We start from the raw sequence: 22,938 nt of genomic DNA, 5'->3' as shown, positions 1-22,938 counted from the left end.
CACATTTGCTGTGAGCCAACAGTGTAATATGGCAGCCTTGAAAACTCTTATGTTAGTTTCATTAGGAGTGGCCTAGCAATTCACTAGGGAATGGATAGAACTGTTATGTTCATCTCTACTTAGAACAGTTCTGTTGAACTGAGTTCAATATTGAGGGCTACATTTTAGGAAAGGTATTGATAAACTGAAAACTCTCTAGATGGTAACACTTAGGATGTAAAAGTTGGAAGGAATCTCAAAGGACAACTAGTACAAATCATACAGTTGTACAACTTCCCAGAAAAGTGGTCTTCTAGCTTGGAAATATCCACTAAAGAGAAACTTCTACTTCTGCCTATCTCTGGAGGTAGCCATTTCCACTTTAAATGTATCTTTTATTTCATTTCATTATAAATCAGTTTAATTCATTTTGCTAAACACTTACATAAATACTACGTGTAGGATACTGTGCTAAGCACTACAGAAACAAACACTTGAGAGCCACTGACAGTTCTCCTGGATTGTTTATGCTTCTCTCTTTTTTTGAGGGGTCACTTTCAATTTTATTGATGTTTTCCTTTTGCATTACATAAATGTTCAGGTTATTCCTGCTTTCTTTGAGGTCTCTTATAATGAAAAAAATAAACAGTTAAGTAAAACTGATAATTCAGTGATCTCATCTGGAAGTGCATGCAAAATTTCACATCTGTAGCAACAGCACTTCTGTTATCTATTTTAAAAATTAACAGGCCTCTTTTTTCTTTCCCTCCCACTCTATTAGAAATAGGAAAAACAAATTTGTTGTAACAAATATGTCTTATGACAAATATGTCAAGCAAAACAAATGCATACAAAGACGTGTGTGTATATACAAAAATGTGTATACACACACATAGATGTATGCGTATACACACACACACACACACATATATGTCACATTCTATATCCTAAATCCATCATCTTCCTATGATAAATAACATGTTTTGTCATTGGTACTCTGGAATCATGAATGGTCATTATGTTGCTCATAATTCCTTCAGTTTTCAAAGTTTCTGTTGTCAAAGTTGCATTGTTGTCACTGTATAAATTGTTCTCATGGTTCTGTTCATTTACTTCATTAGTTTATAAAAGTTGTTCATGTTCATAACATTAATATTATATTATAAATTGTCCTTTTGGTTCTGCTCACTTTGTATCATTTCACGTTTCTTTTGAAATCACTATTTCCTCATTTCTTATTGCCCAATTGTTAGGAAGAGTTCATAATTTTAAGCCCCAAATCTTCCTCCATGATATTTCCACTCATTCTTCCCAGTTTTGCCCACAAAGGCCAAGTAAAATAAGTCTAATCTCTCTTGTATATGATCCTTTCATTACTTGAAGTCAACTATCATTTATCCTAAAGTCTTTTTTCTTCATTCTATATATTTCCAAGTACTTCAACTGATAATCACATGGCATAGTTATATATTCCCACTCTATACTGGAGACAGGCCTCTACACTCTAGTTGTTATTTTTCTTCCTAACATTTGGGCTTTGAACTGAATGCAATGAAAAGCAGTGTGGTGTATCAAAAAAAGTGTTGGATTTCAGACCACAAAAGAGTGACCTAAACTCAGATCCCATCAGTGACATTTACTAGCTATGTGATCATAGACGAGTCACAATATCTCTCAGTTTACTTACTTGAAAAATTAAGATTTGAAAATGCTTATAGTACCTACCTCATAAAATTTTTGTGAGAAGAAAATGATATAACGTATGCGGAATGCTTTGTAAATCTTATTGTTGTTTAGCTGTTTCAATCATGTCTGTCTCTTTGTGATTACATTTGGGGTTTTTTTGGCAGAGATGGTGGAGTGGTTTGCCATTTCCTCCAGCTCATTTTACAAATGAGGAAACTGAGGCAAACAGGATTAAATGACTTGCTCAAGGTCACACATCTAATGAGTGTCTGAAGTCAGATTTGAACTCACTAAGATGAGTTTTCCTCACTCCAGGCCAGGTGCTCTATCCACTGTACCACCTAGCTGCCTCCATAAATCTTAAACCTATCTATATGTCAGTTATTGTTATTATTACTTCAAATGTCATGTGAAAGGGCAGAGTGCAATTACACTGTGGTTTATAAAACAAGAGGATTGAACTACATGACCTCTAAAAGCTCTTCTGTTTTTAGATCTATGGTATTATGATCTCTCTAATTTTTTTGTATATTATGCTTCTCTTATTTCAGCCTGTGATAACATTAACTTTTTAATTATATGTATCTAGAGTGTGACTTTATAATAAGGAGAATGATTATTCTATTTGTCTTATGGAATCTATCTCATACTCCCATAATTATATATTTTGTACTATATAATGCTTTTCTCCTCAAATATCTGGTTTATTTAAAATATGATCAGGTGCCTAATAACTTTATTGTGTTTAATTTAACTTTAGTTTATACTTACATATTTTTTCTTACAAAGAAATATATTTGGGATGTGAGCTATGGTGGAAGATAAGTGAATAGATGAATTAGATTATATTACATCATATATCAATTATAAAGAATGGTGTGTTATCTATAATTATGTATAACATTGTATAATTATACAACACATATAACATTGTCCTATTTCTCCAACTAGATTGCAAAATACTAGAGGGAAAAAATTGTGTTTGATTCATGGAATTACCGAATCTCAGAACAGAAAGAATGTTAAATCCCATCTATCTGAATCTCAATCTGATTTAGAATCCCTTCTATAATATCCTAACAAGTGGTTATCCAGCCTTTGTTTGAAAGAGAATGGAAATGCTTAGTCTCAAAGTAGCCTATTCTACTTTGGAATACCTCTTATTGTTAGAAAAAATGCCCCATATTGAATGTAAATCTGTCTTTCTCCTACCTCAGTCTACTGTTCTCAGTTCTGTACTGAGGCCAAATATAAAGATTTAATCCTTATATCTCCCCACACTCATGTGTCTTCTCCTTGCTATTCAACCCTACTTCCTTCAACAAAACTTTAAAGAGCATGATCTCCAGACTACTTTTTTTTCTGATCCCTTTCTAAATTATCAACATCTGTACTAAAATGTGATGCCTAAAGTGAGACATAATATTCTAAAAATGATCTGACCAGAAGAAGTATGGTCCAATGGAAAGCATTCTAGTCTTGGCATCAGGAGATGCCTTGTTTCTGCATTTGCAATAATTATGTGACTATAGGGAAGTCATTTCACCTTTCTCAATTTCCCCACCTTTGATATGGAATTAACTATAGCATTGGTTTCCCAGTGTTTCTGCAAGCATTAAATTAGAAAATATTTATATATTATGTAAATATCAGTTATTCTTATGGATGTGTGTGTGTGTGTCATTGGTTTGAGAAAGAGGGCTGAATGGTTAAGCATTGACCTTTGAACTTGCTTTGTTGACAAAAGTCATTGTGGTCTCACTAATTTTTGGTTAGCTATTTTCTGTACACATTGCCTTCCCCATAGAATCTAAGTTCTCTAAGGGCAATGACTGTCTTTCTTTTTGCTTCTACTTATATTCCCAGCACTTAGCACTCTTAGTGCTTACTAAATGTTTGCTGATGGCAGATTTCAGAAAAACTTGGAAAGATTTGTACAAACTGATGCAAAATGAAATGAGCAGAACCAGGAAAGCATTGTACACAGTATCAGTAACATCATATGATGATCAACTGTGAATGACTCCGCTCTTCTCAGCAACACAATAATCCAAGACAGGTATAGAGGACCCATGAAGGAAAATGCTATCTATATCCAGATAAAGAACTGATGGACTCAGAATGCAGATAGAAACATGTTTTTTCACTTACTTTATTCTTTCTCATGGTTTTATTTCCTTTTGATCTGTTTCTTCTTCCACAACTGTGACAAATATGGAAATATGCTTTACATGATATCACATGTGTAAGCTATATCAAACTGTTTACCATTTTCAGAAGAAGAGAGGGGAGGGAAGGAAGGAGGGAGAAAAATTTGTAACTCAAAACCTTGTAAAAATGAATGCTAATTTTTTTCTTGATAATTAATTTGGAAAATAAAATGCTATTTAAATAAAAAAAAAGTAAAAGTAAAAAAAATGCTTGCTGATATTTGTTGGTACAAGTATAACATAATAGATTTAGAGCCAGAAGGGACTTTAGCAGTCATTTACCTAACTCCTCTCATTTTGTAGATGTGAGAATTGAGGCTTAAAGAGCCTCAACGGCCTGTTCAATATTGTACACTTAGAAATTTTCTAAAGCAAGTTTAAACTAGTTTCCTTCAAATTCCAAGTCCAGCACTCTGTCTATTATGCTACACATATTTAACAATAAAAGAGATGGGAAGCCCTATATAATGCCATAATGATGGAATAATGAAAGTTCTGCTCTAATAACACTTTATGCCAGGAATAATGCATTTATTAATGCATTATCTTAGTGCATTTATTTAACCAATGATGAAACAATGTAAATCAGGAAGATAAAATATTCCCAGGGATAAACCTTGTTTTTTCACATTGAGCTCTATAGTAATTTAACACTTTAGGATAGCTTTTCTTACCTGAGATAAGGCCATGATTGTGGTCATTCGTTGAAGTTACAAAAAGATAAGGGCTGATTATAGCTTTGTGTCCTCTGCATATTTGATGAGTATACCATCTATTCCTTTATCCAATCACAGATATAAATGTTGAACAGGACAGGGCAAAGCAAAGATCCCTGAAGTACTCCACTGGATACCTCTTGCCTCATTGACATTGAACCATTAACAGTTATACTTTGAAATTGATTTCATCAGATCTTAATCCAGCTGATTGTATTATAATATAAACAATATCTCTTAACTTCTTTACCCTTTCCATGGGGCTGTCTGCTGTTCATGTGTATATTGTTAAGGCCTTTTCCCTTTGTTCAACTGTTTCCTGGCAGTGGCTCCTTCTCCCCAGAAAATGATTTCAATTCTTGAACAACTAAATCTTTGTAGGGTTACTTAGAATCCTAACAGTGTTATAGCTCCTTCATACTTCCTTGGTCAGAAGGGTGTCAAACTATTTACTTCTTCTATTTATTTAAACAGACATACTCTTCAAACAAAAGGCTTCACAGTTTGTAACTATCATCTGCGAGGTCTATTCCAAAGAACCTCCATTCCTTGTTCCTGACAGTATTAACATGAATCATGCCTCCCTTGCCCCTCCTTTTACTTGTGTCAATACCTCTTATTGATTTGGGGGGTTGCTGAGGGAGGAGAAGTTCAAGAGGACACTTTAATTCTCTTTCCTTTTCATTCCCATCTTCCTCTGAGGCAGCTGTGACAAGCCACACAGAATAACCAGTGGCTACTGTGGAAAATAGTAGAAAAGGAAAGTGAGAAATGTAATCTTGCCTCTATGGAACTATGAAGATTTTTACAAATGTAATGACAATTAACTAATAATTACCCTGTTTAAATCCTGGGACACTTGACTCACCAGTTTCTATATAGGTAGAAATTGAAAGATTTTGCCAAAAGGTATAAATTTATGGAGCACTATTTGGAGGAAAAGTTTATGTTCTAAAATAAGGTTCCTTTAAAAAAAAACCCACAAAACTCTCCTTCAGTTTTGTGATTTTTTTTGTTGTTTTATTCAACTCTTCATTGCCCTTTAATGTATGCCTATCTTTAAAATGCATAAGTCAATGACTCATCATAATGTACACCTGGCTTAATCAACCACATTTACTTATAAAATCCCTTTGCTTTTCAATTAACATTAGACCAGCTGTCACTAAAGAGGTTTAGAATTCATATCATAGGTTGGCTCTTAAGTTATATCTAACCCTGATACGATGTTTGTATATATACTCCTATGTAGACTACAGTGCTCAAATGTACTCTGGTATAGACTATCACTGCAGCATAGTGAGTATTCCCAATAGTTCTGAGATGTCCTGATTGGGGAACCATCGGCATAGTATTAAAGGAATACATAAGAGACAGTGTGTTGTAGTTCCTTTGAACTATAGTCAGGAGGATGCTGTATTCTAATCTGTACTGTGATCCTTCCTAGTTATTCAGCCTTGGGCAGGTCTCTGATCTTCTATTTTCCCATCTGTATAATAGGGATAATAATAGCTATAATACATACAGAATAATATCTCATGTTTATATGGTATTTTGAGTTTTGAAAGCATTTAATAAGCATTTACTCAGTTGATCCTTGTAACAGTCTGGGGAGTTAGATGATATAATTATCCATTTTTTACAGATTAGGAAACTGAGGCACAGGCAAGTTGGTTTGTTCAGTGTCACGTAGGTAGTAAGTCTTGGTCTACTTGGTCTACTTGATAATAAGGCTTGCAATCAATGCAACACAGCTTGCCCTTTGTTGTGGTGTATTGTGGATATGATGGTGCCTGGCTCATGCACATAGTGCATTTAGCTACTTGGTACCTCCAAATTCTTCATGCAGAGAGTCTGAGAAGCCTATGTCTGAGAGAATCATGATGATATATAATAGAAGTGCCTTGGAAAGACTTAAGCATGCATAGACATTCTGAAATTGGTTCTGGTCTGCAAAACAAGTGGTTGGGTTAGGAAAAGCATTTTGGATTGGCTTCTTAGCCAGAACTGGTGGTATTTTCAAAGACCTGTGTGAGCCTTACCCTAATATACTTACCAGCATTTTTCATGGATGCTTTGGAATCCTTCATTGGTGGCATCCAGTGAGAGACAAAGCTTGAAGAGGAGAGACTTTGGGATCTCTTCACTGAAGACACCATGTGGCCCTGTGAATACAGATTTGAGTTTTCCCAAACACTTCAGAGTATATTCTTTTTATTTTAGATGAAAGCAGGTTTTGTAGACAGCTCAGAATCAATGCCTCAAGTAGCAAGAAGAGCTCTTTGATACCCAATCTAAACAGTAGATAAGACAAGGATTTTTCCAGCACCAACACTGCATTTGGACATGAACTTGGTGGACACAATGTTATGTAGAAACTGAGCTAAGTTTTAACTCACCCTAAAGTCCATGGTGTGTTTGTGTGTTTTGGTAGGGGGACATTTTTATTTTTCCTATTGTGTATTTGAAGGAACTATCCCATAGTGATAGAAAATTGATGTTAAGTGCTTAACTAGAAATGGAATATTAGTTACTGGCACCAAATAGTGGGGCAAACATAGCCAGTGGAGGATTGAATTGATAGAATTAGAGAGATACTACCAGACCTTTCAGTGTACCCTAGAACACTGAGGGATAGATGTATCCTGCTTGTTCTGGGAGTGTGGGCTAGAGTATTCTCATGAGATGAGGAAAGCTTTTCATGAAACTTGAAGAACCATGCAATTGGGAGTTGTTATTATGTGAAGCTACATAACATACAAGTAAGACGTGAATAATACTTTATCTAAAACTCTACCTGAGCTTACCTTTACTCTGCTCACATCTGAAGAACTACATTTTAGTTAATGTTCCTTAGCCTGGTGCATAAATGCACTTAGAAGCTACTGATCTGTGAACAGCTCCTTAGCCTTTGCTATCACCCTCACCTGGGATGGAAACATTTAGCTTTTGGTGTGTGTGACTCTTTTCTTCTGTCAGCATAACACTTTTATCTATATATCCATTGTATCTGCTGTTTCCCCCTCTCTTCTCTGTTTCTTTTCTTCTGTCATTTGCCTCCTTTTCCAGTTTCTCCTCTCTTACTTATTCAGTGGACTGGACCACTAATAACCAATGAGAACAATTCTTTCTTTATGTTGTCAAATTTACCAACATATAGATATAAGATGGCTCCACTCAGTTATTTCCATTGTTGATTTCTGATCATAAATAGCATTTTCAGTACCATAGATACTTTTAAAACTTTTCTGGAGGTTGGGAAGGAAGATCAACTTCTGGGTTCAACACTTTACTCTATAACAGTTGTCTTTGGGTTACTGAGGTATTTCTATATAAATTTGACTTCTGGATTACTGGGGTGTTACTATAGAGTGGATGCATAAGAAGTCAAGGGACAGCTAGGTCGAGCAGTGGATAGAGCTCTCTGTGACCTTGGGCAAGTCACTTAACCCCGATTGCCTCACTAAAAAAAAAAAAGGCAAGATACATTTCATTTGCCCACTCAACCTTAGGTAAACACAGAGATGGTCATCTCTTTGTTAATATTACCACAAGTGTTCCACATCCATTTTCATGAACTCTGAAATTCCTTTATCTGATAATAATCTGTTTTCATTCCATATCTCCCTCTGTCTTGCACCCTCAAATCTTGTTCTTTGTCTTTACCTCAATCTTCAATCCTTCTACACCTCCACTCCTTCTCAGGCCATCATCTCTGTTTTGGCTACATTCTTTTGCCTTTCCCATCTTGACCCTTTTATGAAGCTGTTTATACTGCCATCTTTGATCAAGTCTTGTGTCCCTCTACTCTATCAGCAATCTTTTCTTGGCAAGCCTCAGATTAGATCACTCACACCATCCACTATCTTTGATCCTACTCATATACTGATGAATGAAGTTGGAGGAAATTATAAAACTTAATTGACTGGGTTCATACAAATTCATGTTTCATAATCTCATGTGGAGTCTCACTGCTGCAAGGCAAATCCATTTACAACTCTCTAATTGATTTATTATGTTACTTACCACCGCAGTCTTTCCAAATATTTTCATCTCTCTTCATACCTCACATGGATTTATCTACACCAAATCTATCAGTTGAGAATTTTGCTCCATGTTTTATTAAAAAAAATCAAGGTCACTAAATAAGAGAATCCCTCTCCTCCCTGACCCTTCATCTCACATACCTTCCACTACTATTTCCTCCTGCAACCCTGTCTCACATGAAGAGGTTTCCCTCCTCCTTGCCAAGGCTAATTACTTTAAATTCATGTGATCCCATTGCATCCCATCTTCTCCTGCAGATTGTCTTTATCTTCCCCACTCTCACTATTCTACTAGATAAATGTTTTCAGCTACCTACAAACATGCCTATGTCACCCCCAATTCTCAAGAAGTTCTTACGTGAACTGTCCATGCCTGCTAAATATCATCTCATACCTCTCCTCTTAGTAGCTCAATTCCATGAGGACATCTATGATGCCTCTACTTCCTTTTCTCCCACTTCCTTAACTCTCTGCAGTCTGACTTCTCACTTTGTCATTCAACTATAACTGCTCCCTCCAATGTTACCAATGATCTCTTAATTGCAAAATCCAATCACCTTTTCACAATCCTCATCCTTCTCAACCTTTGACATCTTTAAACCTTTTTTTCCCTCGATAATCTCCATTATTTTCTGACACCACTCTCTTTTAATTTTCCTCCTATCTATGTGACCACTCTTTCTAATTCTCCTTTACTGAATCTTTGTTGAGGTCACACCTGGTAAAGGTAAGTGTCTCCCAAGACTTTATCTTGGTCCCTCTTCTCTTCTCTCTCTACATTATTTCACTTGGTGATTTTATCAACTCTCGTGCATTTAATTATCATATCTGTGCTAATGATTCTCAGGACTACTCTTCCAGCCCTTACATCTTTTCTAACCTTCAGACTCATATCTCCAACTGCCTATTTGGCATCTCAATATGGACATCTATTATGCAGACCAAAAACTCTACAGATCCAAAAGTGAACTCATTATCCTTCCCCTCAAACCCTCTCTTCCTCCTGGCTTTCTTGTGAGTAGCAAAGGCATCAACATTATCCCAGTTATCCAGGCTAACAACCTGGCATCATTCTGAATAGTTCACTCTCTCTTATCTCTCATATTTAATCTTTTCCCCACATTGGTCAATTCCATATTTATAATATATCTCTGTAATGTTTGTAACACAAATGTCCACCTTCTGTCCCCTGACATTGCCAGCACCCTGATACAGGCTCCCATCATCTAATGCCTGGATTATTGCCATAACCTTCTTCTTGTTTTTCTCCTTGATTCAAGCCTCTCCCCACTCCAGTCCCTCTTCTAATCATCTATCAAACTGATATTCCTGTAGCATATATCTGACCTTGTCATTCATCTATTAACTAAATTCCAATGACTTCTTGTCAACTGTGGAATCAAATATAAAATCTTCCATTTGTAATTCAAAGCACTTCATAACTTGCCCCTCTTCTACCTTTTTTACTTTTCTCACACCTTATTTCCCTCCACTTACTCTGTGATGTAATGACACCACCCTCCTTGCTGTTCCTCAAATAAAACACTCAATTTCCTGACTCCAGACATTTTTATTTATTTTCCCCATATACAAAATTCGTTCTTCCTCATCTCTATCTCCTAGTTTCCCTGGCTTCATTCAATTCTCAATCCATATCTTACCTTTTACAAGACATATTTCCCAATTATTTCCAATATTACCTGTATGGGCTGACTTCAGAAAAACCTGGAGAGACTTGTATGGTCTGATGCTGAGTGAAGTGAGCAGAACCAAGAGAACATTGTACACAATAACAGCCACATTAAGTGATGACCAATATTGATAAACTTAACCCTTCCCAGCAATACAAGTATCTAAGACATCTCCAAAGGCCTCATGATGGAAAATGCTATCCACATCCAAAGAAAGAACTATGGAGTTTGAATGCAGATCGAAGCATACTAATTGTTATTTTTTTTCTTCTGTTGAGTTTTGTTTCCTCTTTCTGGTGGTTCCTCCTGTTGGTTCTAATTCTTACTTACAACATCACTAATGTGAAAATATGTTTAATAGGAATGTATATGTAAAGCCTATATCAGATTGTGTGCCATCTTGGAGAGGGTGGTGGGGAGGAAGGGGGAGAAAAGTTTTAAACTCAAAAGCATATGGAAGTGATTGTTGATAAAATAAAATAAAAAAGAAGAAAAAAACAAAAAAATTAAAAACTGGCATAAGAAAAATAAATAAATCCAATATCATCTGTATGTATCTTCTTTGTACAAAGCTGTTCAAATTTTGTCTCCCTAATTTGAATATGAGCTCCTTGAGAGCAGACATTTTCTCTTGCCCTTCTTTGTATTCCCTGTGCTTAGCATATTACCTGGCACAGAGTGGGTTTTTTTAATGGTTATTGACTGATTTATTGTATAATAGGTGTTATCACTAATCTTTAAGTCATATACTCTTTCAAACTAGAAGTTTCAGAAGGCCAAGAATTCTGTTTCATCTAAATGTTGAATTTTCCATGACTTCTAGCATTTTACTATAAACAAAGTAGACACTTAAATATTATTTGAATGACTAAACAGTGAGTAAATGGAAAATGGTTTAGAAATTGGTTTGTTTTTAATTTAATTCCTTCTGTTAGGCAACTATCTAATATTGCAAATTTATGAGTAGTCCCCTGTGTGTATTGGTAGAGAGAGTTGTCTTTTAGGAGTCCCTTATACCAAATGAAATCACAGGTATGGCTCCCCAAATTCAAAAACAAACAACCGAAGCAGCAACAACAATCCATCCACATATTCTCTGATCCAGAGAGCTGGAATACTCATCATTTGGCTTAACTTCTAATTAATTCCCAGCAATCCAATCCAATTCAATCTCTTCCAGTCTAATAAGCTCTTATTAAGTGCCTACTATGTCAAGTCAGTGTACTAGGTACCAGAAATGCTAGGACCAAATGGAGAAGAAAAATTTGTACATACCCTCAAAAGGCATATGTTTTATGAGGGCAGGGACATCCCATGCAATGAAGGAGCAACTGGAGGGATCAGGAAAGGCTTCCTGTGGGAAGTCACACATGAGCTGAACACTGAAAAAAAGTTGGGGGGTCTGAGAAGAGATGAATAGAGGGTTCAATCTAGACATGGGAGAAAATCTGTGTAAAAATGGAGATGGGAGAGGAAATGCCCAGTCAGGTGAGAGCAGCCTTTGCCTTGTTTTTCCTATACTTTACACCTGGAATTTATGACCCCTCCTAATTGCAGACTATTAAAATGCTACTCATCATTCATAATCTAACTTTATATAAATGTAATGATTTATTCTTTGAACTTCTTCCTTTCCTAGTTTCGATATAGTCAACTTTCTCTCTGGGTCATAGGTGGTGTACAAATGCATTCTTCTAAATCTTTTGGCTCTCTCAATTTCCCACCTTTTAATAGCAAAGGAATTTTCAAAAATTTTTCTTGCCTTTTCTGCTTTCTACACCCAGATCCTTTCAAACCTCCTCCCCACACTGGCATTGGGATGCTCAGCTGAGATCCATGTCAACTTAGTGTCTCTCCAAAGAGAACAAAGTCCTTTTGTATTTTATTCTGCTAATGATAATGTTTGTTCCTCTGGCTTTCAAGGAGTATGACAGTTTTCTTTAATAGTAATCATTCCTTCAAATAGAATTGTTAAGCAGGCTTGATGCTTTAATTTGAAAAAAAGTGAGATATAAGCTTCAAATGTAAATCATTTGTTCAAGGTCATATCCTGATTCAGGAGCAAGGAAGAGGATAGGAACAAGAGCGCTTAATTCCAAATAAAGAAAATGTTTGATGAATGAAATTTTGCATGAAACTGATTGGGCAGGGCTGGCCCTTCCTAATTATAGTGTAGGTGAGGTTGATTTTCTGTACCTCCCTTACTTTCATTTTGCCCATATTGATTTCCCCAATCCTCTGGTAACCAATGCTCTACTATTGCCCCCTTGTCTATGATGTCTTTGCTCATGCTTATCCATTTTGGCCTATGGCTTTTGTTCTATAATTATCCCTTCTTCCTTCCTCCATAAAATTTGTCCTGACCTTAGTCAGTCAGTTAATAAGCACTTATTAAGTGAAGCACTGTGTTAAGCACTGGGGATACAAAGAAAGGCCAAAGGCAATCTCTGTTCTCAATGCACTCATTCTGTTGGGGGAAATATGTACATGATATGTACATGATATGTACAAACAAGATACAACATGATAAAATGAAGGTAATCAATAGAGAGAAGGCCTTGACCCTAAGAGGGATCAAGAACATCTTCTCATAAATGAAAGGATTTTAGCTGAAATCTGAAGAAAGACAGTGATGCAAAAGAAAAAATGAGAAAGGGGAATATTTCAGGATTGAGGAATAGGCAGTGAAAGTGTCCAGAGTCAGGAGGTAGAATATCTTATATGAGAAACAGCGAGGAAGTCAAAGTCACTGAATAATAGTGACTGGGAGTCACTAGAAAGGTAAGAGGGGGGCCGGTTGTGAAAAGCTTTGAAAATTAAACAGAAGATTGTCTGTTTGATCCTGGAGGTAATAGAGAGCCACTAGAGTTTAGTGAATGGAAGGTGTGACTTGGTCAGACTTATTGCTATAGGAATATCAACTTGACAGTTGAGTGGAAGACGGAGTGAACTGGGGAAAGGGACACCAACCAAAAGACTATTGCTGTCATATAAGGGTGAAATGATTACAGCCTAAGCCAGAGTGGTGTCAGTGTCAGGGAAGAGTAGGGGGCATTTATGAGAGATGTTACAAAGATAGAATTGACAGGCCTTGGCAATGAATTGGATATGAGGGGGTGGTGAAAGAAAGTAAGGGGTTAAAGATGATACCTATGCTGTGTACTTGAGTGACTGGGACTTTAGTGGTGTCCTTGGCACTAATATAGAAATTAAGAAGAGAGGAGGGTTTGGGGGAAATATAATTATTTAAGCTTTATACTTTTTGAATTTAAAATATCTTTGGGACATCTAGTTGAAGATATCCCATAGGCAGTTAGACATACAAGTGTGAAGGTTAGGGAAGAAGGGCTAGATAAGTAATTTGAGAATCATCTGTTTAATGATGATAAATAAATATATGGGAGCTGATGAGATCACTAAGTGAAATAGTATAAAGGGAGAAGAAAAGAGAGTTCAAGACAGAGACCTGAAGGATATCGACAGTTAGTGGGCATGACGTGAAAAAAGATCTAGCAAAAGAGGCTGAGGAGTTATAATATAGGTAGGAAAAGAAGGAAGATAGATTAGTATCCCAAAAACCTAGAGAGAACACAATATCGAGGAGAAAAGAGTTATTGATGATGTCAAAGGCTGCAGAGGTGTCAAAAAAGATGAGGATAGAGAAAAGGCCAACTCACTCCCCAAATTATAAGACCAAGACCATATCTGGCATCTCTATCTATGCCTATCATCTAACCTAGTGTCAAAGATTAATAAAATTCAATGGAGGTGGGAAGGAAGCATTCTATTTACATATATTTGGCATAATTATTTTTTTTCTCTGCTGGTGTTTTTATTTATTTTATTTTATTTTATTTTTAATTTAAGGAATAAAACAAATATTTCCAAAACATGGTACAATAAAAAGAATGATTGTACATGAAACTACAAATCTACTATGCACAACTTGTTATTCCTTTCAAATATACAACTAAATTATCATTAAGTTTCTTTCTTTTCCTTTTCTTCCTTCCTTCCACCTCTCCCCTGCCCTAGAGATGGTCACCAATAGACACATAAATATAGATTCATTATTTTGTGTGAGACTTTCCATGGTTTTTAAGATAATTGAGTTGATTATTTCTTATAGCACAGTCGTATTCCAATTTGTTCAGCCATTCCCCAATTGATGAGCATCCCTGCAATTTCCAGTTCTTTGCCACCACAAAGAGAGCTGCTATAAACATTTTAGAACAAATAGTTTCTTTTCCTTTTTCCCTAATCATCTTCAGGAATGGACCTAGTAGTGGTATTACTGGGTCAAAGGATATAGGTAGTTTAATAATTATTTGAGCAAAATTCCAGATTGCTCTCAAAAATAGTTGGATCAGTTCACAATTCTACCAACAATAAATAATAGTATAAGTTTTTTTTCCACATACCCCCCGAAGTTTTTATCTTTTCCCTTCAATCATTATAGCCAATCTGGTAGTTATACGTGTACTCTAGACTGGCCTCAACTCCAGTGTCACAGAGGTCTCATACAAATGCCCCAAATTGCCTCTGTAAAGAAAAATGTCTCACCTTGACCTTTTGTTGCCTCTGCCATTTCAGAATTTGATTTGATGGATGCATTATTTTAAAGTTGTTTTGGGAAGAATGTTGGGAAAGTTCAGCTGGGTTACTGCCTTTACTCTACCATCTTGGCTCCAACCCTACAAGTCAGTCAATTTTAAGTACTCTCTGTGGTCATCCCTCTGCTGGGCTATAGGTGCTTCTTCTAGATCTGGAGCATTGACATTATTTTTTTATTTTATTTTAAAAAATTTTTATTATAAATTTTTTATTTATGTATGACTTAGGTTTAATTTTTCCCCACTCACTTTTAATTAATTAATTAATTTGTTTTTAATTTTCAAGAATCACTTTCATAAGTTTTTGAGTTTTAAATTTTCTCCCCCTTCCTCCCAACCTCCCTCCCCAAGATGGCATGCAATCTGATATACATTCTTATTAAACATATTTTCACATTAGTCACGTTGTAAGGAAGAATTAGAATCCATAGGAGGAACCAAAAGAAAGAGGAAACAAAACAAAACAGAAAAGAAGAAAAAGAGCAAATAGTATGCTTCGATCTGCATTCAAACTCCATAGTTCTTTCTCTGGATATGGATAGCATTTTCCATTATGAGATTTTTGAAGATGTCTTAGATCATTGCATTGCTAATAAGGTCTAAATCTATCAAAGTTAGTCATCACACAAGGTGGTTTTACTGTGTACAACCTTCTCCTGGTTCTGCTCACTTCAACTCAGCATCAGTCCATTCAAGTCTTTCCAGGTTTTTCTGAAGATCATTTGCTCATTATTCTTCATAACACAACAGTATTCCATTACATTCGTATATCACAACTTGTTCAGTCATTCCCCAATTGTTAATTTCTAATTATTGCCACCACAGAAAGAGCTGCTGTAAATATTTTTTTGTACATGTGGGTTCTTTTCCCATTTTTATGATCTCTTTGGGATACAGCCCTAGAAGTGCTATTGATGTGTCAAAGGGTATGCATCTTTTTATAGCCCTTTGGGTATAGTTCCAAATTGCTCTCCAAAATGGGTGGGTCAGTTCATGACTCTACCAATAATTCATTAGTGTTCTAATTTTCCCACATCTTCTACAACATTTATCATTTTCCTGTTTTGTCATGTTAGCCAATCTGATAGGTGTGATGTGGCACCTCAGAGTTGTTTTGATTTGCATTTCTCTAATCAATAATGATTTAGAGCATTTTTTCATGTGACTATAGACAGCTTTAATTTTTTCATTCAAAAATTGCCTGTTCATATACTTTGACCATTTATCAATTGGGGAATGACATGTATTCTTATAGATTTGATTCAGTTCTCTATATATTTTTAGAAATGAAGCTTTTATCAGGGACACTGGTTGTAAAAATTCTCTCCCAGTTTTGTGCTTCCCTCCTAATCTTGGTTGTATTGGCACTGTTTATGCAAAAACTTTTCAATTTAAAGAAATAAAAATCATTCATTTTGCATTTCATAATGTTCTCTATCTCTTTTGGTCATAAATTCTTCTGTTCTTCATATATCTGATGGTTAAACTATTCCTTGCTCTCCCAGTTTGCTTATCATGTCAGCCTTTATGTCTAAATTGTGTACACATTTTGACATTATTTTGGTATATGGTGTAAGATCCTCATCTATGCCTAGTTACTGCCATACTCGTTTCCAGTTTTCCCGGCAGTTTTTGTCAGAGTGAATTCTTATCCCAGAAGCTGGGATATTTTGGTTTATCAAATAATAGATTACTCCATTCATTGACTACTGTGTCTTGCATACCTAACCTACTCCAGTAATCTACCACTATTTTTCTTAGCCAGTACCAAGAAGTTTTGATGATTGCTGCTTTATAATACAATTTAAGATCTGGAATGGCTTGGCCATTTTCCCTAGCATTTCTTTTAATTAGGTCCTTTGATATTCTGGACATTTTGTTCTTCCAAATGAGTCTTGTTATTATTTTTTTTCTAGCTCTATAAAATAATTTTTTGGTAGTTTGATTTGTATGGCACTGAAAAAGTAAATTAATTTAGGTAGCATTGTCATTTTTATTACATGAGCTAAGCCTACCCATGAGCAACTGACACTTTTTCCAATTTTTTTAAATATTACTTATTTGTGTTTTGTAATTGTACTCATATAGTTCCTTGGTTTGTTTCAGCAGGTAGACTCCTAAATATTTTATAATGTCTAGAGTAACTTTAAATGGAATTTCTTTTTCTATATCTTGCTTTTGGGCTTTGTTGGTAATATATAGAAATGCCAAAGATTTATGTGAATTTATTTTATAGCTTGCAACTTTACTAAATTTGTTTATTATTTCAAGTAGTTTTTTACTTGATTCTCTAGGATTCTCTAAGTATATCATCATATCATCTGCAAAGAGTGATAGCTTTGTTTCTTCTTTGCCTATTCTAATATCTTCAACTTTTTTCTCTTTACTTATTGCTAAAGCTAGCGTTTCTCATACCTTATTGAATAGCAAGGATAATGGATATCCTTGTTTCATTCCCAATCTTAGTGGAAATGCTACTAGCTTATCCCCATATAATGCTTGTTGAAGGTTTTAAGTAGATACTACTCATCATTTTAAGGAAGACTCCATTTATTCCTATGCTCTCTAGAGTTTTTAATAGGAATAGGTGTTGTATTTTGTCGAAAACTTTTTCTGTATCTATTGAAATGATCATGTGGTTTCTGTTAGTTTTGTTTTTGATATGATCGATTATACTGATAGTTTTCCTAATATTGAACCAGCTCAGCATTCCTGGTATGATCCCTACATGATCGTAGTGTATTATTCTTGTGATAAGTTTCTGTAATCTATTTGCTAGTATTTTATTTAAAATTTTTGCTTCTGTATTCCTTAGGTAAATTGGTCTATCATTTTCTTTCTCTGTTTTGGTTCTTTCCAGTTTAGGTATCAGCACCATATTTGTTCATGAAAATAATTTGATAAGGCTCTTTCTTTGCCTTTTTCCCAGATAGTCTATATAATATTAGAATTAATTGTTCTTTAAATGTTTGATAGAATTCACTTGTAAATCCATCTGGCCCTGGAGATTTTTTTCTTAGGGAGTTCACTGATGGCTTGTTCAAAAATGTCTTTTCTGAGATGGGGTTATTTAAGTATTTCACTTCCTCTTCTGTTAATCTTGGCAATTTATATTTTTTGTAAATATTCATCCATTTCACTAAGATTGTACTATTTGTTGTCATACAGTTGGGCAAAATAGTTCCTAATTATTGTTTTAATTTCCTCTTCATTGGTGTTGAATTTATCTTTTTCATTTTTGATACTGGTAATTTGGTTTTCTTCTTTCTTTTTTTTAAAATTAAATTAACCAAAGGTTTATCGATTTTATTGTTTTTTTTTTCATAAAACCAGCTCTTAGTTTTATTTATTAATTCAATTGTTTCCTTAATTTCAATTTTATTAACCTCTCCTTTGGTTTTCAGAATTTCTAATTTGGTATTTAATTGGGGATTTTTAATTTGTTCTTTTTCTGTTTTTTTTTTAGTTGCATTCCCAATTCATTGATCTCCTTTTTTTTCTATTTTATTCATGTAGGCATTTAGAGATATAAGAATTACCCTAAGAACTGCTTTAGCTGAATCCCATAAGTTTTGGTATATTGTCTCATTATTATTATTCTCTTGAATGAAGTTATTGATTATTTCTATGATTTGTTGTTCGACCCATTCATTCTGTAACATTAGATTATTTAGTTTCCAATTAATTTTTTGTCTATTTTTCCATGGTCCTTTATTAGATATAATTTTTATTGCATCATGATTTGAAAAGTATGCATTTAATATTTTTGTCTTTCTCCATTGGATTGTAAGGTTTTTATGCCCTGGTACATGATCAATTTTTGTGTAAGTGCCATGTACCAATGAGAAAAAAGTATATTCTTTTTATCCCCATTCAATTTCTTCAGAAGTCTATTATATCTAACTTTCTTAAGATTATATTCACCTCCTTAACTTCTTTCCTGTTTATTCTGTGGTTAGATTTATATAATTCAAAGAGGGGGAGGTTGAGGTCCACCACTAGTATAGTTTTGCTGTCTATTTCTTCTAGTAACTCCCTGAACTTCTCTAAGAATTTGGATGCTATGCCACTTGATGCATATATGTTTAGTAATGATATTACCTCATTTTCTTTGGTGCCTTTTAGCAGGATGTAATTTCCTTCCTTATCTCTTTTAATAAAATCTATTTTTGCTTCTGCTTTGACTGAGATCAGGATTGCTATCTCTGCTTTTTTTACTTCAGCTAAAACATAATATATTCTACTCCAGCCTTTTACCTTTACCCTGTGTGTATCCCTTGGTTTCAAATGTATTTCTTGTACATATAATTGAAATAATTAAATTTTCAAGATTGCAGATACTGTATGAACATGTTACTATCCTTCTTAGTTTGGTGCCTTTTTTCTAAAGTAGATTGCTCAGTAACAGTACTCTACTGATGGATTATTAGTATGACAATGATTCCTTTGTAAGTCAATCTATGATTATATGTGACATATCAGACACGTCACTGGTTTGTTATGGAGAAAAGAATAAGGAATAAGAGTGCATATGAACTTGGATGAAGGGTAGAGAGGTAAATCACTGGGTTGAGGAGAAAGGACACTGGAAATAAATTGAAATCATAAAAAAAAACATTTATTAGATCTCACAAATTGGATCAAGGTAGACTTTGTTGTACCCTCATTCAAGCTGGGATAAATAATAGCTACTTGTGAAATACCTTTGCCATGTGTCCGGCTACTAGACTGCTAGCTCCCATATCAGTTTTGCATGATTTCTAGTGATGCTTTTTATTTTAGTCAACTAAAGTCATTATAAAGGAACTTTGTTCCCAGAACATTCATTAATTGAGGTATTACTTTGTATGTCATCCATCCATATACAAAACTATAATGTTGTCCTGAGAGTAATGCAAATTATTGATTATTTATGAATCCAAATCATTTAGGAAATAGTAATTTGCTGCATTAGCTTTACTACCAAGAATCTTCCCCTATTCATTTTTCTTTTTCCATTGTACTCTCCTTAAATACACATGTTCACATACCACCAGAAACTAAATCACTCATTAAGAATTAAGCTTTCCCCAGATGCAGGTGCTACAATGTCTACATACATAATTCTGTTGCCTTGGATGCTAGTTTTCTTCCATCAGGCCAAGGCCACCCTCTTCTCCTTTTGAAAACCCTTCAGAGGCATCGTGAGTTCTCTTAATCAGAAACTTCAGGTTCTGCTCAGATTGCAAATGCATTCCATAACAAGCTGAATTTACTACTTTGCATTCATCATTGTTCCTGCCTTCTCTCCTCTTCCCACTTCACCATCCCCCTACCAAGATGATGTATAACCTGATTCCACATTTGACACACACAGAGAAAAGCTGAGTCAGTAGCTTATCTGAAAAGAGGGAATACACACACACACACACACACACACACACATGCAAGCACACAGACACAGACACACACACACACAATCACAATAACATCAATTAAAGTATTTGTAAACCACATTCATTTATTCCAGTCTACAAAGTTATGGGATCAGTGATCTAGAACTGGAAAAGATCTGAGTAACCACCAAGTGCACCACTCATTTTAGAAATGAGGAATCTATATCCTCCACTATTAAAATGTCACTTTAGGATGTATGGGGAGGGTAGTGGTCAGATTGCTGCCCCAGGAAGGCACCAATCTTTGTAAGAGCAAAGAACTAAAAATAAGGATCTCTAGCTCTGGTCAATGCACTTTTCACACTACAAGCAAACAAACAAACAAACAAACAAACAAACAAACAAACAAAAAACAGAAGAATCACTGGGGCCCATAAACAGAAAGCCTAAGACTTTCTCAGTAGCCCATAAGCTCCCCTCAGAAGGAAACTGAATCTGGGGTTGGTATCAGAGTAATTCTTTGAAATTCCTCTATCCACAGACTCCTACTATCATTTCCAGATTTTTAGTCTTACATTGTGGTTTTAATTTCTCCAAGGGAAAGCAAACATAATTTGTAATTGGTAAACAAGCAACACCCCTTCTCTTTGGATCTATACTGTCCAAATAATCCAATCATTCTAAGAGAAAAAGGTGATGGTGTTGATGACAAGATTCAGGCCTATTGTCTAAGTTCTCCCAAAGTTCCCTTGCTTTGGTTTAGCTTTGCAGATGTAGGAGCCTCCTGGACCCACAGAAAGTAGGATTAGTCAGCTCAAAATCTTTGAGGCAATGGAAATGGAAGCAATGTCACTTATAAGGAGGTGGGCTTCTTTAAGATTCAAATTCAGGAAGAGATAAAAGTTTACTCCAGTATTTGATAGTAGATTTTACTTTATGCTCCTGTGGTTAACATAAATTTTAAAAGGTAATTGTAAAATTAAAGGGCACTTTTATGATTCTATTAATTGTTCAAGCTAAATCCCAGCCTCTAAAAAAAGCAGTATTTAGATGGGGCAGTGAGGTGGTGCAGTGGATAGAGCCCTGGCCCTGGAGTCAGGAGGACCTGAGTTCAAATCAGGCCTCAGATACGTAACACTTACTAGTTGTGTGACCCTGGGCAAGTCATTTAACCCCATTGTCTAGCCAAAAAGAAAAAGCAATATTTAGAAAAATTCTCACTGACAGAACACTGCTTGAATCCTCTGCTGCTTCCTTCCTCTCCACTTTATTTTAAAGAATGAGAGTAATTTTACTTCCAATTTCACTGCATGGTTTTGTCTTGTGCCTTGATCCAACATTACAGAATTTGTCAAAATATTGCAATCAGATATGATGTTCTCAAGAGAACATAGCAAATGCTTGGGATAAATGATCTTGCAAGAGAAAGTTGTAATATCAGGTTCTTTGGATTTCTTCTTAGCATGTTAAAGGTGAAAGACCCTGGGGTTTAATGAGATGAGTGGAGGCTGTGAAATTAACACCTTTTCCCCATTAAATTAAGAAAAGAAGCAACTTGCTTTCTGACCTCAAGTTCTGATCCTCTTAAATTCCCATGCAGGAGTGCCTAAAGATGTCAGATCTCATATGATTTTGGTTGAAATTGTTAGAGGTTGTATTTATGAAAGTGGGAACCTTGACTCGAGACTGCTGTCTCAGATTCATTTAAAAAGAAGCAATCAAATTATTGATAATTCTGGCAATGCCTGTATTCGAAATTGATTGTGATGTGCTAGTATGTGACTTGTAGTGGGATCTGGAAATCATGAGAATGGGACCAACCCAGTTTTGATGACTTGACACTAGGAAAGATGTCTGAAAGTGACTTGGGCCTTGATCATGAGGCATTATGGTACAGTGAAGAGTTAAATTTGGATTCAGTGGGCCCCAGCTCCATTGATCACTACATTCTATGACCTAAGGTAAATCAATTAACCTTTCTGGGACTCATTTGTTAAATGAAAGGGTTAAATTATCTCTGAAGTTCTTTGTAGTTCTAAATTTATGATTCTGTAATCTCAGGTTTCCATGCAGAAGTATATAAGAATGCTAAATCTTCTAATCTATAGTTACTAGCTCTATGAGTGTGGACTAATCACTTTCTCTCTCTAAATCAGTTTACCAACTGCTTATCAACACATCCAAAACAGAATTCATTGTCCTTCTTCCCAAATGCTCCTCTTCTGAAATTCTCTTTTTTTCCCCACAGGGTAACATTATCTTTATAGGCTCCTAGAATTGAACACTCTTTGTTACCCTCAACTTTTTGATCTCACTTTCATCCAGAATATCCAATAAGTTCCCTTCTTTCTTGTTTCTACCACCAAAACTTCTTTCATCAGTTCCTTTCTCAAGACTTAAGTTGCTAAGACCTTGGTTCATGACCTTATCCCAAATACCTGGACTATTGAAATGATCTGCTAATTAATCTCCCTGATTCAAGTCTCTCCACTTCAATCCATCCTCACAAAAGCTGACAGTGATTTTCCTTAACTGCAGTTCTGATCATATCTATATACATATCTATCTATCTATCTATCTATCTATCTATCTATCTATCTATCTATCTATCTATCTATCTAT

The sequence above is a fragment of the Vombatus ursinus genome, unplaced genomic scaffold (genome assembly GCF_900497805.2).
Source record: "Vombatus ursinus unplaced genomic scaffold, bare-nosed wombat genome assembly UNPS02010548.1, whole genome shotgun sequence".
Classification (NCBI taxonomy): Eukaryota; Metazoa; Chordata; class Mammalia; order Diprotodontia; family Vombatidae; genus Vombatus; species Vombatus ursinus.
Note: the sequence above shows the minus strand (reverse complement) of the source record.